We start from the raw sequence: 17,230 nt of genomic DNA on the forward strand, positions 1-17,230 counted from the left end.
GCTTTAAACACTCAATTATCTCTTAAAATATTTTTCAATGAGGAAAAATATTTTATAATAATTCATATGTTAACCATTTTTAGCAACTCTTCACTCTTTATTCTTTTGTGTAAATCCAAGTTTTCATCTGATGTCATTTCTTCCATCTGAATAATTTATTTTCCTGTAGCACAGGTCTCCTAGTGACAAATTCTCATAATTTTTGTTTGTTTAAATATGTCTTTTTTTCACTTTGAAAGACAGTTTTGCTGGCTATAGAGTTCTAGGCTAATTTGTTCCCTACCACTTTGAAGATTGTTCCACTGTCTTCTGGCTCACAGTGTTTCTTCTCAAATGTCACACTGTTTCATTCAAGGATTCTTATGAAGACATTGTCTTTCACCCCATGTCCTGTGCTGTTTGTCTCTGGCTGCTTTTGAATCTTTCTCTTTATTGCTGGTTTTCAGCGGGTTTCATTATTATATACTTTGGTCTGTTTTCTTTGTGTTTATCCTGCTTGGGCTCCATTGAGCTGCTTTGATCTGTGGTTTATAATTTTCATTGAATTTGAAAATTTTTGATATTTCTTCATATGTATTTTTGCTCTCTCCTGCTGGAAATACTGCAACAACACAACTTTTAGATGATTTAATGCTGTCACATTGATCACTGAAGCTATTTTTTTAGATTTTTTAATTGCATGTTTTTTATTTCTATACCTTAAACTCACCAGTAATTTTTTTTTCTGTAGTGTCTAATGTGCTATGTAGTTCATCCATTAATTTTTACTTTCTGATGTTCCATTTTCAGCCTTACAGGATCCACTTATTTCTACTTTCTATTTCCCATTTTCCCTCATTATTTTGAGTTTTCTCTAAATCATTGGGTATTTTTCCAATAACCATTTTAAACTTCTTATTTAATAATTGTATCATATCTGACATTCCTACCTTCTGTTTCTATTGACTAATTTTTCTCTTGATTATGAGTCACCTTTTTGCTTCATTTGTGTCTAGTAATTATTCACTATAATTATTAATTGGATGTTTATCATTGTGAATTACATTGCTGAGTGTCTAGATTCAGTTATATTCCCTTAAAGAATGTTGAATTTTGTTTGGGATAGTGTTAATACACTTTAACATCAAAGTGATCCTGTTGAGGTTTGTTTCTAAGCATTGTTAGGGAGGGTCCAGAATAGTCTTTACATGAGGGCTCATTTAGCCCTATTCAGAAGACATGGCTTTTTGGGTCTTTACTTAGTATATGCTGTTCGGTGAGTTCTCTCAATTCTGGCTGGTAAAAATTTAAACATATCCCAACCCTGTAAGAACTCTGAGAAATGTTCCATTTACAGCTCCCAGGTACTTTTTTGCCTTACCTCATGTATCTCTAATGTTTACCCTTTAGCAAAATATTCAAAGGAATCTTTAGGAAGATAACTGTATTAGTCCATTCTCACACTGCTATAAAGAACTACCTGAGACTGAGTAATTTATACAGAAAAGAGGTTTAATTGACTCACAGTTCTGCAGGCTGTACAGGAAGCATGGCTGGGGAGGCCTCAGGAAACTTACAATCATGGCAGAAGGCTGAATGGGAAGCAATCTTGTCTTCACATGGTGACAGGAGAGATAGAGCTAAGGGGGAATTGCTACGCACTTTTAAACAAACACAACTTGTGAGAACTGACTCACTATCACGAGAACAGCAAGGGGGAAATCTGCCCCCATGATCCAATCACCTCCCACCAGGTTCCCATCAATTCCCAACTGTAATTGGGAATTACAGTTCAACATGAGATTTAGATAGGGACACAGAGCCAAACCATACCAGTTACTGTAGCTCTTTTTCTATGTAGTCTTTTTATTTCCAGTACTCTTTCTTTTAAATACTAGCTCCATCAGCCTCCCTTTCCTATGATCTCTATCTCTTCAACTCAGAGACTACTGTGCTAAGTTTGAGTTCCCCCAATTTGACTACAATATGAAAAGTTCCTTCACATAGAAAGCCAGGACCATCACAGAACTGACTTCATTACTTTCTCTTCTTTCTTGATTGTGGCAGTCCTGGGAGCCTGTTGTTTGAAAACAGTAGTTTCATTTTTGCCCTATTTTCCAATTGCTTGCAGGGGTGAGGCAACTTTTGCACTGTTAGTCTAGCATGCCACAAGTGGAATTCTCCATTCATTGAACTTTTCAAAATGTAGGATCCTGTGAATTGATAAATAAGATACAGTATATTAATATAGTAAAATGCTATTCAGCAATGTAAAGAACAAAGTACTGACACTTGTTACAACATAGATGAAACTTTAAAATATTAAGCTAAGTGTAAGAAATCAGAGACATACAAACATTAACTGTATTATTCCATTTATGTAAAATGACCTGAATATAAAAATATAGAGAGACAAAAAGTAGATTTGCATTTGCTTAGGGCTGGGGTGTGAATGGAGGATATCTATAAATATGCAGGAGGTGTCTTCTTTAGGATAATGAAAATGTTCTAAAATTATGATAATGATTGTACAACTCTGTAAATGTTCTAAAATTCATTGAATTGCATACTTAAGATGGATGAATTTTATGGTATATAAATTATGTCTCAAGTATTTTGTAAAAAAAGTTACATCCTGTAGTTAATCATGCTTTAGAAAATTAAGGAAGAACTTATGCCTGTATTTGGGGTAAAGCATTATGGGATGGACAAGTTGCTACCTGAATAACCCTCTTGGAAGACAACAAAATATGACTTCAAAACTTTGCAATAGAAGTAGTATGGACATTTCAGCTGGTGGGATGAAAATAGCACCAGTATTTATTTGTAGAACATGCTAACATTGCTGGGGGTTTTTGAAGGGAGAGAACATGGTTTGGTGTTGTTGGGTCATGAAATGAAATTCCTATTGCTGATTACTGGAGTAGGCAGGAATTTAACATTTTACAATTATAAAAAGTTTTTAAGTATGACAAAGCTGCAAGAGCTAGCTATAGCAAAAGCTATAGCTGTCATAGCTATAAGATACAGTTGCTCTGTTTAAGAAAAGACACTTAGAAACCACAATTTAGCTAATTTTGGAGAACTTCTGAAGAATCTAATTTTATTAAATGAATACCAAGGTACTACTGAAATAAATCTTTTCTTTGCATATATTTCTGTTACTATTTCAAACTCTTGTTTCATATAACATCAAGAAATTACTAAACTACTCTGCATTCACAGTCAGCTTGTGATTTTTTTTTTAAGAAAATTGAATATTTCTATTTTCCACCACTCCAAAACTGCACTGTTGGTGGTACTACGCTGTATCAGGAAATTCCCTACCATCAAAATTCACACCCACATCTTGGAATAATATTTAAAACTTACATGCATTTTACTTAAAGGGAGTATTATCTTGAACAGTTCTTTGGATGAGAGGAATAAATGTGCTTTTTAAAAAACACAAATTGAGTCTATATGGACAAGAAAGTTAAACAGTTGGAATGGTTTGAATAAACAGTCAATATTCAACCATATTGATGTTTTAGAATTCAACTAAAACTGAGTTTGAATAAGGATAATTTCATGGTTTATAACCAAAATACACCAGAATTGAAAACAAATAACTGATTCTGTGGATAGACTCATGATGCTAGATCATTTTTTTCCAAGAAGAAATTTATGGCTTAATAAATCAAGAATGTGTTTTGTTCTCTATTTCAGTTTTTCACGCAGTGTAACATATTGCCTCGCCTGCTGTTGTTTGCATCCTTTTTACAGTTGGCATAAGTACATACCTTAAATGTATTCTGATTATTATGGACGCCCCACTGTGCAGCTCCCTTTACAATGGTGTCCGTTAAGCAGTGTTTTTACTTCCTAAGTTACCATGCTTTTGTAATGTGTGTTATTAAGTGCTACCTCCTTCCAGTACTTTGAGGCTCTATAATTACCCAAGAAGGCAACTGTACGATGTTTGTAAATTTGCACAGAAGCGTGAATGGGAACACAGGCTGCTAGATGGCAATAACAGAATTTGTGCCTGGGGATTCTGATGAAAATGGTAATTTCAGTTTAACATTTTTGATTTTCAGGGAACCATTTGAATAGAGACCTCTGGGTAACCACAACCACATTCATCAGAAATAGATAGGATTGCAACACTGATAAATGCAACACTGAGAAATACAACAAAATATTCTCAGAGCATTCTTTCCTAGAATATTGCTCTTCCTGGAGCATTTTTCTGCTTAGTGAACTCAGGGCACATTTATTTTTTATTTCGATTTTTTGATTTAGTAACTTATTTTTACAACTGAAGACAATTCCCCCTCCCATCCAATGTTATTCCCCTTCCCATCCAGTTAAGTGTGAATAAAAAGTAAAAAGGGCAGGCATTCTTGTCCTTCTCTCTTTATAAGCTCCGTCCCACTTAATATGGTTTGGCACTGTGTCCTTACCCAAATCTTACCCTGAATTGTAAAAATCCCTACATGTCAAGGACGGAACCAGGTGGAGATAATTGAATCATGGGGGCAGCTTTCCCCATACTGTTCTCATGATAGTGAGTGAGTTCTCATGAGATCTGATGATTTTATAGAAATTTCTTCCTTTGCTTGACTCTCATTTTCTCTCCTGCCACCTTGTGAAGAGGTGCCTTCTGCCATGATCGTAATTTTCCTGAGTCCTCCCCAGGCATATGGAAGTGAGTCAATTAAATCTCTTCTCTTTATAAATTACCCAGTCTCACACATGTCTTTATTAGCAGCATGAGAACAGACTAATACACCACTCAAGAATATGTTTCTTGATATTCCAGCTGGTTTTGCTTACACACCATCAAATAGTTATTCTTACTCAAATTCATTTTTGTGGAATGAAGTAAAAGATTCAAGATTCTAGAGGCAGAAATAAGGTATCCAAGGATATGGCTAGTCCAGGAAGAAAGATATTTGGCTCATGGCAAACCAAACATAGCATTATGGAGCATAGTGTATGGAGGTCAACACACAGGGTTCCAGATCACAGTAGCCAAACTCAACCTGTGCAAACCATCCTGCTAGACAAGCCAAATTTGCCCAATGCTATTTTAAGTACATAGGCATATCATCATCATAGAAACGAAGTAGCTAAAAGTTTACAAAATTACTTGAGAAACTACATTTAAGATCGAGGAACCTTTTGAGTACTGCAAGGTCACATTTAATCCAGTGCTAAGTCATGAAGCTCAAAAGGGGTAAGAGTGATCAGTATGGGATGAAACAATTTTTAAAAGTTATATGACACATACAGGGTAAATGAATTGAGAAAAAAAGTTGCAGGAACTGGAGAAGGGGAGAATTGGTAAAGCTATTTCGGGAAGCAGAAAATAAAAGCACAAAAGAATAATATTGTTGAATCATATGACACGTTTGCTGCTCTACTGGTTAGATGCAGACAATAATAAAAATGCATTTTATGTATCACTTCTCAATTCACAGGATACTTATCTCATATGGACTCATCTAACAACTTTGTGACAAGAGGCCAGGAGGTGTCTTTGATTTTCAGAAAAAAAGCTAATACTAATTAAAAAGCTCAGTGGTAAGTATACAACAAAGAACATATTGGAACTTCAGCTTTCTAAATCCTAATCCAACGCCTTTTACTGCTCCATACACTAATATAATTTTTTTTCAAAAGATGGGAGTATCTGAAATGACATTAGATGCTTTTTAGAAGAGAAGTAACTCAGTGGTGGTGGGAGCCCTTTCAAGTATTTCCAGCATCCTCTGCTTCCATGCTGAAACTTTGCAGCTAAGGGGCGACTAGAGAGGCCAGGAGGGTGTCCAGGAGTGGGGGAAGCTAAAGAAGGACCAGCGGTATTCCTTGTCTTCAGAGCTTCAGGCTAAAATCTGGCCAGTTTACCTTGAATTTTGTAACAGTCATTTGTAAAACATAGCAACCTTTTCATCTAACAAGAAAGGCCTCCTTAAGGGGATCCTCATTCCAGTTGCATATGTTCTATTGATACCATTACTAAGGAATACGGTTTTTTAAAATATATTTAATGCTTCTTATATTTAAAACCAAGAAGTGAAGAGCAGAATGCATTTTCTGTTTTCACTCTTTGCCCAGACATCAAGTTGACAGTCATATGGTTATTAGTGGCATGCATCAGCTCATAAGTGACCCTTTGGTATGTGAACATGGGAAATTTTAAAATACTTGGCTCTTCAATATGGATTTGTGTTACAGTCATGTTATCATCTCAAGCCTTCCAAGATTTCAAACGATCTGATGGCTGTAATTGCAGAGAATAAATGAGTAATCTTTAGTCTATTTCAGAAATAGAAGGCCAGATGATTCCCTTTCCATAAAGGACTAAGGTTTCATCTAATGCCAACTCTGGTAAGGACTTAGTCATTTTTGTGGATGAAATCTGATCCAATGCAAACAATGTTATTTTCATTTCTGAAAATTATCTATGTCCAGTACATCAATCACCCAGTAGGTCCACACTCCAATAAAAAGATTTGAAATGGAAGAATTGTTTCTTTCCTTTAGTTCCTCTCTTAATTCTGTCTTACAGTGCATCTTGAATCTGAATGAGCTCCAGACAAACCTTACATACAACAGACAGGAGAATTCAAACCAATGCATTTATTATGCTCAGGAATCACAGCTGACTCCCAGCGCTGCCAAATCCAGCAGGGTTTACACAAACTGCTCGTGGTTTTCATAAGCATTGATTGCAGCCAAAACGCTGTTTTGTGAGCTGAGTTTTTATCCAATTGCCAAGTGACCAATGTTAACTTTGCATCAATGTAAGGGTTTATTAAGCTTATTTTATGACTTTTGCTTAAAAATTTACTTAATTCTGCAAAAAAAAAAAAAAACATGAAAATTTCCTTCCAAGTTACTGTCAATAAAGACAATGTTTTGTTTTGTTTCATTTTGTTGTGTTTTCGTGAATCCTGAGCAATTGAACTACAATCACATACCAAAAACAAATAATACAAATCAATATCAATCCCCCTGGAAATTTGGGAATATGAAAAGATATTTTATATATAAAGAGAATTGTGTCCTTGTATCTTTATCTATAAAACCACTCAAGTAATTACTAGCAGAAGGATCCTGTAAAAAAAGAAATAAAATAATGAGTTTTCCATATACCATATTGTAGAATAGATAAAAATAAAGTCTTAGGCCCAGTGGAATTTGGGGTCATAAAGTTCTGCATGTAGATGGGTGGAAACAATGCAGAACATAAGCAAAGGAATGGAATTTAACTCTAAGGATGCTCCCTAAGGAGCTTGTTACTCCAAGATCGATCTAAAGGGTTTCTAAAAACCATTTGAGTGTCAGTCATCTGGAGGGGATTCTATAGCAAAAATGTTTCCCTGAAATTCAGTCTGATTGGTATCTATTCATATTTTTTTAATGGGAAAGGGAAGATTAGGGAAAAAAATAAAATTAACGGTTTGAATGAGGCTCTGTCTTTTGAGATTTGAATCTATTTAGAGTACAAATGGTATCCCTGTGATTGGCTTCCTTTTTATTGTCAGTCTCTGCTAAAAGAGTGAGAAGAGGTGAAGAAGACAACGGGAAGCAGAATCTCCTCTTTTGGGTTCTGGTTCTAGAAGAAAGAGCTCCCCATAGGAAGGATGGTTACAGACATTCATGCTGTCAGGATTTTTGAAATATTAGAGGCCCAGAACGCAAAGATTTCGGTGTGTAATTACCAAAGACTGACTTAGGAAACAGAAGAAAAATCATTACGCTAACTAAAAACCGAAACCACAGACTTGTTCAAATTGCTGAGTACTTGACAAGGCAGCCACTGTGCAGTATCACAAAAGAAAAGGCAAAATAAATAAGCATTTCTGTTAGTCATCAATCAATAAATGTATATCTCATAGAGATCTGCTCAATTCCAATGGGATTTTTATTTTTATTTTTTACTAATATAATACCAATGTTGTTGCTCTGGAATTCTTAGAATTTGTGTTTCCATGTGGAAACTATCAGCACACAAGGCTATTGGGCCCGACCCACCCACTTTTAAAATCCAAAACAGTACACTGTAAAACACTATAAGCTTTCATATCTTCCAAATTTATTTTATCATCATTCTGGAGAGTACTGGTATTCTATAACACACTATGTAATCAGATATAAAGATTCATTTTTACAGGGCCATTTTATTCAAACTAATCATAAGCTCTAAACTCCAGAAAATTTTATTAGTAAATATAAATTATGCTAATATGGTATTTGATAATACTTCTTAATGAAGTAGATTTAACACTTTAGGCTTATCTAATAAATGAAAATTATGACAATAATTTTGTATATATATATGTCTATGTGAACATAGACACATTTATAACTTTAATATGTTGAACAAAGAAGACCAAAAAATGTTTACAATGTAATATATCTTAATAAACATCCTGAGTTCTGGGTAAGGTGATTTTATGTATTTGATCATGACTACAGCTTCCAGAAAAAAATAATTCCTATTTACTTATTCATTTGTTAAATATATGTTGCATACCAAGGTATCCCAAACTCTTTACTAGTACCTAAGAATAAAAGATGAACAAGAACTATGTCATAACATTTTGCTTCTGAAGACAGCCACGTAAGTAAAGAATCATGATAAGACTGAACCAGGAAGAAATTGAATCTCTGAGTAGACCAACAGCAAGCCCTGAAATTGAGGCAGTAGTAAATAACCTACAAACCAAAAAAAAAAAAAAAAAAAAAAACCAAAAACAAAAGCCCAAGACAAGACAGATTCACAACTGAATTCTACCAGATGTACAAAGAAGAGCTGGTACCATTTCTACTGCAACTATTCAAAAAAAAATTCAGGAAGAAGGAGTCCTCTGTAATCAATCTGTGAAGGCAGCATAACCCTAATACCAAAACCTGGCAGACAGAAGAAAGAAAAAGAAAATGTTAGCCCAATATCCTTGATGAACACTGATGCAAAAATCCTCAACAAAATACTGGCATACCAACTCCAGCAGCACATCAAAAAGTTTATCCACCATAATCAAGTAGGTGTTATCCCTGAGATGCAAGGTTGGTTCAACATATGCACATCAATAAATGTGATTCACCACATAAAGAGAACTAAAGACAAAACCACGTGATTATCTCAATAGATGCAGAAAAGGATTTAGATAAAATTCAAATCCTTTCATGTTTAAGTCTCAATAAGGAATTGAGGCATTGAAGAAATATATCTCAAAATAACAAAAGCCATCTATGCAAATTCACAACCAACATCATACTAAACAGGCAAAAGCTGGAAGCATTCCCCCTTTAAAACCAGCACAAGACAAGGATACCCTCTCTTACCACTCCTGTTCAACATAGTATTGGAAGTCCTGGTCAGGACAATCAGGCAAGAGAAAGAAATAAGTGGCATCCAAATAGGAAAAGAGAAAGTCAAACTATAGGACATTATCTTATATCTAGGAAACTCCATAGTCTCAGCCCAAAAGTTTCTTAAGCTAAATAACAACTTCAATGAAGTCTCAGAATATAAAATCAATGTGCAAAAATCACTAGCATTTCTATGTACTAACAACAGTCAAACTGAGAGGCAAATCAAGAACAAACTTCCATTCACAACTACCACTTAAGGAATAAAATCCCTAGGAACATAGGTAACCAGGAATGTGTAAGAACTCTGCAAGGTAAACTACAAACCACTGTTCAAAGAAATCAGAGATGACAAAAAACAAATGAAAAAACATTCCATGCTCATGATTAGGAACAATCAATATCATGAAAATGGCCATACTGCTCAAGGTGATTTATAGATTCAATGTTATTTCTATCAAACCACCAATGGCACTCTTCACAGAACAAGAAAAAAAGCGATTTTAAAAATCATGTGAAACTTAACAAGAATCCAAATAGCCAAGGCAAACCTAAGCAAAAAGAACAAAGCTGAGTCATCATGTTACCCAACCTTAAACTATACCACAGGGATACAGTAACCAAAACAGCATGGTACTGGTACAAAAACAGACACATATATGAATAGAACAGAATAGAGAACCCAGAAATGAGACCAGACACCTACAATGATCTGATCTTCAACAAAGTTGACAAAAACAAGTAATGGGGAAAGGACATCTTAATCAATAGATGGTGCTGGCATAACTGGCTAGCCAGAAGATTGAAACTGGACCTCTTCCTTATACCATACACAAAAACCAACTCAAGATAGATTAAAGACTTAAATGTAAAACCTAAAACTATAAAAACCCTGAAAGACAACCTAGGAAATACCATTCAGGACAAAGGCACAGGTAAAGATTTCATGACAAAGATGCCAAAAGCAATTGCAACAAATCAAAAATGGACAAATTGGATCTATTAAAACTACAGAGCTTCTGTGCAGCAAAAGAAACTATCAACAGAGTAAACAAACAACCTAAAGAATGGTAGAAAATTTTTGCAAATTGTGTATCTGACAAAGGTCTAATATCCATCATCTATAAGTAACTAAAACAAATTTACAAGAAACAAACAAACAATCTCATTAAAAAATGAGTAAAGGACATGAACAAACACTTCAAAAGAAGACATATATGTAGTCAACAATCATATGAAGAAAAGCTCAACATAACTGATTATTAGAAAAATGCCAATCAAAACCACAATGAGATATCATCTCACACTGGTCCAATGGCTGTAATTAAAAAGTCAAAAAAATAAAAAATGCTAGCAAGATTGTGGAGAAAAAGGAATGCTCATACACTGTTAGCAAGTATGCAAATTAGTTCAACCATTGAGGAAGACAGTGTGGTAATTGCTCAAATGAGTTCAACCATTGAGGAAGACAGTGTGGTAATTGCTCAAAGACCTGAAGACAGAAATACTATTCAACCCAGCAATCCCATTACTGAGTATATACTCAAAGGAACAGAAATCATTCTATTATAAAGATACATACAATTATATGTTCATTGGAGCACTGTTCACAATGGCAAAGACATGGAATTAACATAAATTCCCATCAACAATAGACTGGATAAAGAAAATATAGTAGATACACCTCATGAAATACTATATGGTCATAAAAAAGAATGAGATCGTATCCTTTGTAGGGACGTGGATGGAGCTGGAGGCCATTATCCTTAGCAAACTAATGGAGGAACAGAAAACCAAATACCACATGTTCTCACATTTAAGCAGGAGTTAAACGATGAGGACACATGGATGCATGGAGGGGAATAACACACACTGGAACCTATCAGAGGGTGGAGGGTGGGAGGAAGGAGAGGATCAGGAAAAATAACTATTGAGTACTAGGCTTAATTCCTGGGTGATGAAATATTCCATACAACATACCCCCATTACACAAATTTACCTACGTTCAAACCTGCACATGTACCCCTGAACTTAAAATAAAAGTTATTTAAAAGAAAAAAAATCATGATATAATCTAAAAAACACCATAATCCTTTTATACAGCAAACTCATCAAGTTCATTCCTGCCTTACATTGTACCTGGGCTAGTCTTTCCACATGTAAGTTTCTCCCCATTTTAACCCTATTATTCAGTTCCACACAACATGCAGCCTCTGCTCACATTTTCCCTTCACAGAGAAGTGCTTTATTCCCTTCATAGCACTTGTCACTATCTAGGGCTCCAACTCTTCTTATTTATTTCCTATCTTCTCCCATTAGACACACATCCAATGTGGGCAGAAACTTTGTCTTGTTCATTTTCATACTCTGAGCGCTGAGAGGACTGCTTGGCACACATCAAGGATTTAACAAATAGTTGAATGAATCAATAAATGTAGAAACTATAATCATGGCAGAAAAAGGAGTTTTACTTTTTTAAAACTATCATTTCTGTGTCAAACCATTATCATCGAACAAGTCAGGAGAGCAAGGCAGCCCTAGGAATGAAGGAAAATAAAAAACATTGAAGATATGTTGATAGATCATTTAGGAAGCGAGGGAAAGGCCTTTTCCAACATTCTTGTTTCTTTTCTTAGTTAATTAATCCCAGGGTCCCCCATGGTCCCTCCTTAAGGAACCTAAGGGCTCAGGTGCTGCTGTCTATTTTTCTACCGGTAGCTACTTCACTGGACTCTCTTGTGATGTGGAGGGTCCTTGGCCTGGTTCCCCAGCTTCTGAAATAAGTGTGGTTCTTATTAATTTTGACTATGTTACAAAGAAATTAATTCAATATATCACCAAAAAATTCACTAGATTTTTTCTTTTAATAAAGGAATTTTTGAATGATTACATTTATACTTTTACAGATGAGTCTTCTCCATCCCTCATCTTTATCCCGAAAAGCCAAGTCGCATTCACAGGAGGAGAATGCTTCCTAGTTTGTTGATCATGATTGTGGGCATGATTGAGGGCATGTCGCACATGGATAGGAGCCTGCCTTTCCAAGTCATACTGCTGGGACATGACCTTGGGTATGTTACTTTTCCTCACTGTGTCTCAATTTTATCAGGGGTAAAGTTAAAGCAACAATGCTACCCAATAGTGTTATAGTGAGGATTAGATATGAAAATTCATGAACACTGAGCAGAGAGGTTAGCCCTTAGAGTGGTAGAGTCATTGTCAGTCTTACAGATCAGTACCGTCAACCTTCTTTCTCTTCATTCTAATGTAAAATTCTAGAAACTCTGTATCATTAGCCATTTATATTTTGTACTTTGAAAGGCAGTGCTGCAAGAGATGGTTACATTTCCAGCACTCATGAGCTCTGCTCTGAACTCGATAGGGTGTGGGGGCAGGGGCTCAATAGACTGGAGAGTAATGATAACAGTCATATTTCTCCCATTATAGTTGCTTTATTTCCTGAAAAAAATTAAGATATGTCTTGATCTAATTCAGTCTCATAGAATTTTATGAAGTAGATCATCTTGTGTTAATATTCTTTCCTTTCTTTCTTCTTTTGTTTGAAACAATCTTGCTCTGTTGCCCAGGCTGGAGTGTGGTGGTGCAATCTTGGCTTACTGCAACCTCCACATCCCAGGTTCAAGCGATTCTCCTGTCTCAGCTTCCCCAGTAGCTGGGACTACAGGAATGTGCCACCACACCGGGCTAATCTTCTGTATTTTTAGTAGAGACGAGGTTTCACCATGTTGCCAGGTTCATCTCAAACTCCTGACCTCAGGTGATCCACCCACCTTGGTCTTCCAAAGTGCTGGGATTACAGGTGTGAGTCATCGTGTCCGGCCCAGTGTGAATATTCTTATTTTCCAATAGGCACTTTTAACAAACTGAAATTGTCTTGTATGCAAGTAGCAAAGTTGACTAACAAGAGATAATGTTACATATTGTGATTAAGAGCAGGCCGAGATTTAGAATCAGACAAACACGAGTGTGAAGCTCCACGGCATGTATGACTTTGGTCATCTTATTCAATTTCCCTGTGTTTCCTCATCTGTAAAACGAACAATACTAACTACCTCCTTAGGCTGTTGTGAGCAGCAAATTACAAAACACATGCAAAGGTGCCTGGCACATGGTCAGTGTCCAATATATCTTAGTTCTTATCATTGTTATTACCAGGTAGTAATCTGTATTCTCCCTAGTCGTAATGCTAACACAGCCTGGACTTAGAAAATTTAACTAGCCTTTCCCTGACACCATATAATCAATCATAACCTTCATAGAAAAGTTGAAATTGAGTTCATGTGCACACACACACACACACACACACGCACACACACACACAATTACAGCTTAAGAATTGGAATTTAGATATTGTAGATATTAGTACGTATGACGTTATAATCCATCATTTTTCATCAATGCCAAATTGGTTAGAATTATAGCATGCCATTGCTTAGTATGGGGAATAGTGCTATACCTCCTTGGTAGACTAACCCGAAATTTATTTACACTGTCTCTTGTGTGACTGGCCAGGGATATGTTCTTTCTGACCATCTTTCAAGACAAGGTCCCATTTCTTTTTCCACGGTTGATGGGTACTATACATCTCTGCCTTCCTACTACCCACAAATCATACTTTATTGTCCGCATCTCAGGTATTAGTAGACATGGAGTGATCTCTTTTCCTGTACTTCAAACTAGAAAAGCATTCCCCAAGGCTCCACTGCAGAATGGAAGTTTTCCTTCTGTGTGCATCTGCCAATTAGGCTCTGAGCCAATTGTAATTCACTGGGGATTTTCAGTCTAGAGGATTCTAAATGGATTTTAAATTTAATCGTAGAACAATTGTCACCATGTAATATTTCTTTAATTTCTGTTCTTTGGCAACACCAGTGAAAATGTGTCATTTATTAGCCCTTTCACTTTCACTATAGGCCAGGACTAGCTCCATAATACTTGTGTGATTGGTGAAAATTGTTTAAAAGTCTTCCTCTTTACCTCCATTCTAGCATGTATTTCTGTAGTCAGTAACAAGCCCTTCCTCCAGATCCTAAACATCTCCTCTATCTGCAACACTGAGACTCGGAGAATATATGCCCGAATCAACCTATCACCAATTTCTTTCAGAATGGTCCTCAAATTTTAATGCTCATTCTATAATTCACAATGTTTTATATGTTTTAAACTTTATATAAATAGGTTTGCATTTTACCTATTTTCTTCCAGCTTGCTTTTTCTATTAGCACTAGGTTTTTAAGACTTAAACGTATTGATGCTTGTAGATGTGGTTTATCCTCTGTATGAATATAACACAGCTTATTTATGTACTATGCAGCAAAGGAATAACTCAGCAAGTCTGGGTTACCATTCTAAAGAAAGATTTGGCCCTTACCTAGCTCCTGGGAGGTAACCTGGAAGTCTTTGTAGTTTCTTCCCTAATAAGAGTGCTCTTGTTTCCCTGGGGGCCTTGGGTGATGCCAAGTCTTCTATGCTAACAATGGTGGATGACTTGGGCTATGCAGTATCAGCTTAGATACTAAGGCTCAGGTAAGCTTCCTTAGATGACAATATAAGTTAAGTATCTTTTATCTGAAATGCTTGGTACCAGAAGTGTTTCAAATTTCACATTTTTCCCCAGATTTTGGAATATTTGCATTATATTTTCTGAGTGAGCACCCCTAAGCCAGATCCAAAACACAAAATGTCTCAGTGAATATTTCCTTTAAGCACCATGTTGTAGCTAAAAAAAAAAACTTTGGATTTGGGAACATTTTAAATTTCTGATTTTCAGATTAGGGATATTCAAGCTGTGTACTTCATGTGTGTTTTCATGCATTACTGCTAAGAGAAATAAATAAATACAATTCCACTGAGAGAAGACAACTGAAAGTTCATGCTTGGTGAATCTAGGATTTTCTTTATGCCTAAGTATATCGTCAGCAGATAATGATAACTTTATTTTGCATTTCCTTTTCTTCTTCAAATTCACTTAAATAGGATTCTGGGATCCCATTCTGATAGACTGGTGGAAAATGCTACCCCAGTTATTATAAGTCATTGCTCACTCACACCCCTATACCCAAGGTTATGTCCATGGTCCAGGGTCTTACACATCACCAATAAGTCAGGAGGGGCTACATGGGTCAACCATTACAGATGCATGTAGTTATCGCTGACACAAGACTTTTCATGTTTAAAACCACAAAACTCTTTCAGGTGTGATGGTTTTGCTGCTTTTGTACCATTCTGGGGGCATAAAAATCTTTGCCAATGCTGGGAGCACCAGGCCCAGCCTCCATATGCCCCATATGCAACCATCTCCTCTGAAGTTTGGCTCCTTCTCCAGTTGCTGTCACAATTCCATGTGAACAAATAGAACGGGAGTTTTCACCAATCCCTCCAGTCCCTATTAGTCCTTTAAAATCAGCCAATGTGTCTATCTGAGTGTAACTAGATACACAAATTAAAATCATAATAAGCTACCTACCCCTGTGCTACAATCACCGTTATACAGGTTGTTTTTCCTGCCAAGTTTCTATGTAATTGCCAATGCCTGGGTATTTATCTCTTGGCATCCAATTTTCCTGCCGCTGCCTTTCCCCATAAGCACACATACCCTAGTAATCCACTTATTTGTCTCTAGCCTCATCCACCCGCACATCTAATCTTCACCTTCCTAAAACCTCTTCTGACACTAGCTTCTCTGATTTTCATTCTGACTCTCATTACCTCATTTAGTCAGCAAATACACTTTGTTAGGAATTGTGAATAATAAATAATTTTCCCCTTCAGAAATTTTTTTCCGCAGTCAGGAGGTCATTTACCATATAGTCAGCAGATACCAACCCGGAAGAACATGCAGAATTTTGCAGGGTGCTGATCCATTTGTGTGAATCAAGCAAGGATCACACAGAGGAAAGCCCAAGCCAAATGCAGACATTTTGCCAGGATGAGCAAACTGAGGCAGAGGGACATTTCTAGCTGAATGATTCATCTGTGCAAGGAGATAGAGTTTTGAGAGAATATAGTCCACATGTTTTAAATATAAAAGAGTAAAGTATGCTTTTCAGCAGAATCAAAGAGGAAGGGTAAGAACTTTGGTTACAGAATTCAGGTCAGACAACTAAAAGTTTTAAAATTCATATTAATGGTACACATACACCAAGAAATACTACACAGCCATAAAAAAGAATTATATCATGTGCTTTTCAGCAATGTGAATGGAGCTGAGGCCATAATCCTAAGGGAACTAATACAAGAACAGAAAACCAAATACCATATGTTCTCACTTATGAAGGGGAGCTAAACATTGATACACATGGACAGAAAGAAGCGAGTAACAGACACTGAAACCTACTTGCGGGTGAAGAGCAGGAGAAAGGAGGGGATCATAAAATTACCCATCGAGTACTATGTTTATTACCTGGGTAATGAAATAATCTGTATATCAAGCCTCTGTGACGTAGAATTTACCTATATAACAAACCTGCACATGTACCTCTGAACCAAAAAAAAAGAATTTTTTTAAACTAGTTCATAAAAAAATAAATAAATAAATGTATATTAAGTGATTAATATCTTCTTATCAATGATGAGATTCATTGAAAACATTTGAATAGGGAAGAGAGGGAAATACATATTTGGCTCCTTAATTAGCAATGTGAAGTTAATGGTTAATATCAGCTTAATACATCATCTTTTCTATAATTTTTGCATTTTAAAAGAGTATGGTATGTAACTAGGGAATTGCAAAGTGAAAACAACAAAGAGATTCCACTACATATTTAGTAGAATGGCTAAAATCTTAAAAACTTACAATGCCAAATGCTGGCAAAAATGTGAAGCAACAGGAAGTCTCATTATCTGTTAGTGAGAGTGCAAAACG

This window comes from Macaca mulatta, chromosome 4 (assembly GCF_049350105.2).
Source record: "Macaca mulatta isolate MMU2019108-1 chromosome 4, T2T-MMU8v2.0, whole genome shotgun sequence".
NCBI lineage: Eukaryota > Metazoa > Chordata > Mammalia > Primates > Cercopithecidae > Macaca > Macaca mulatta.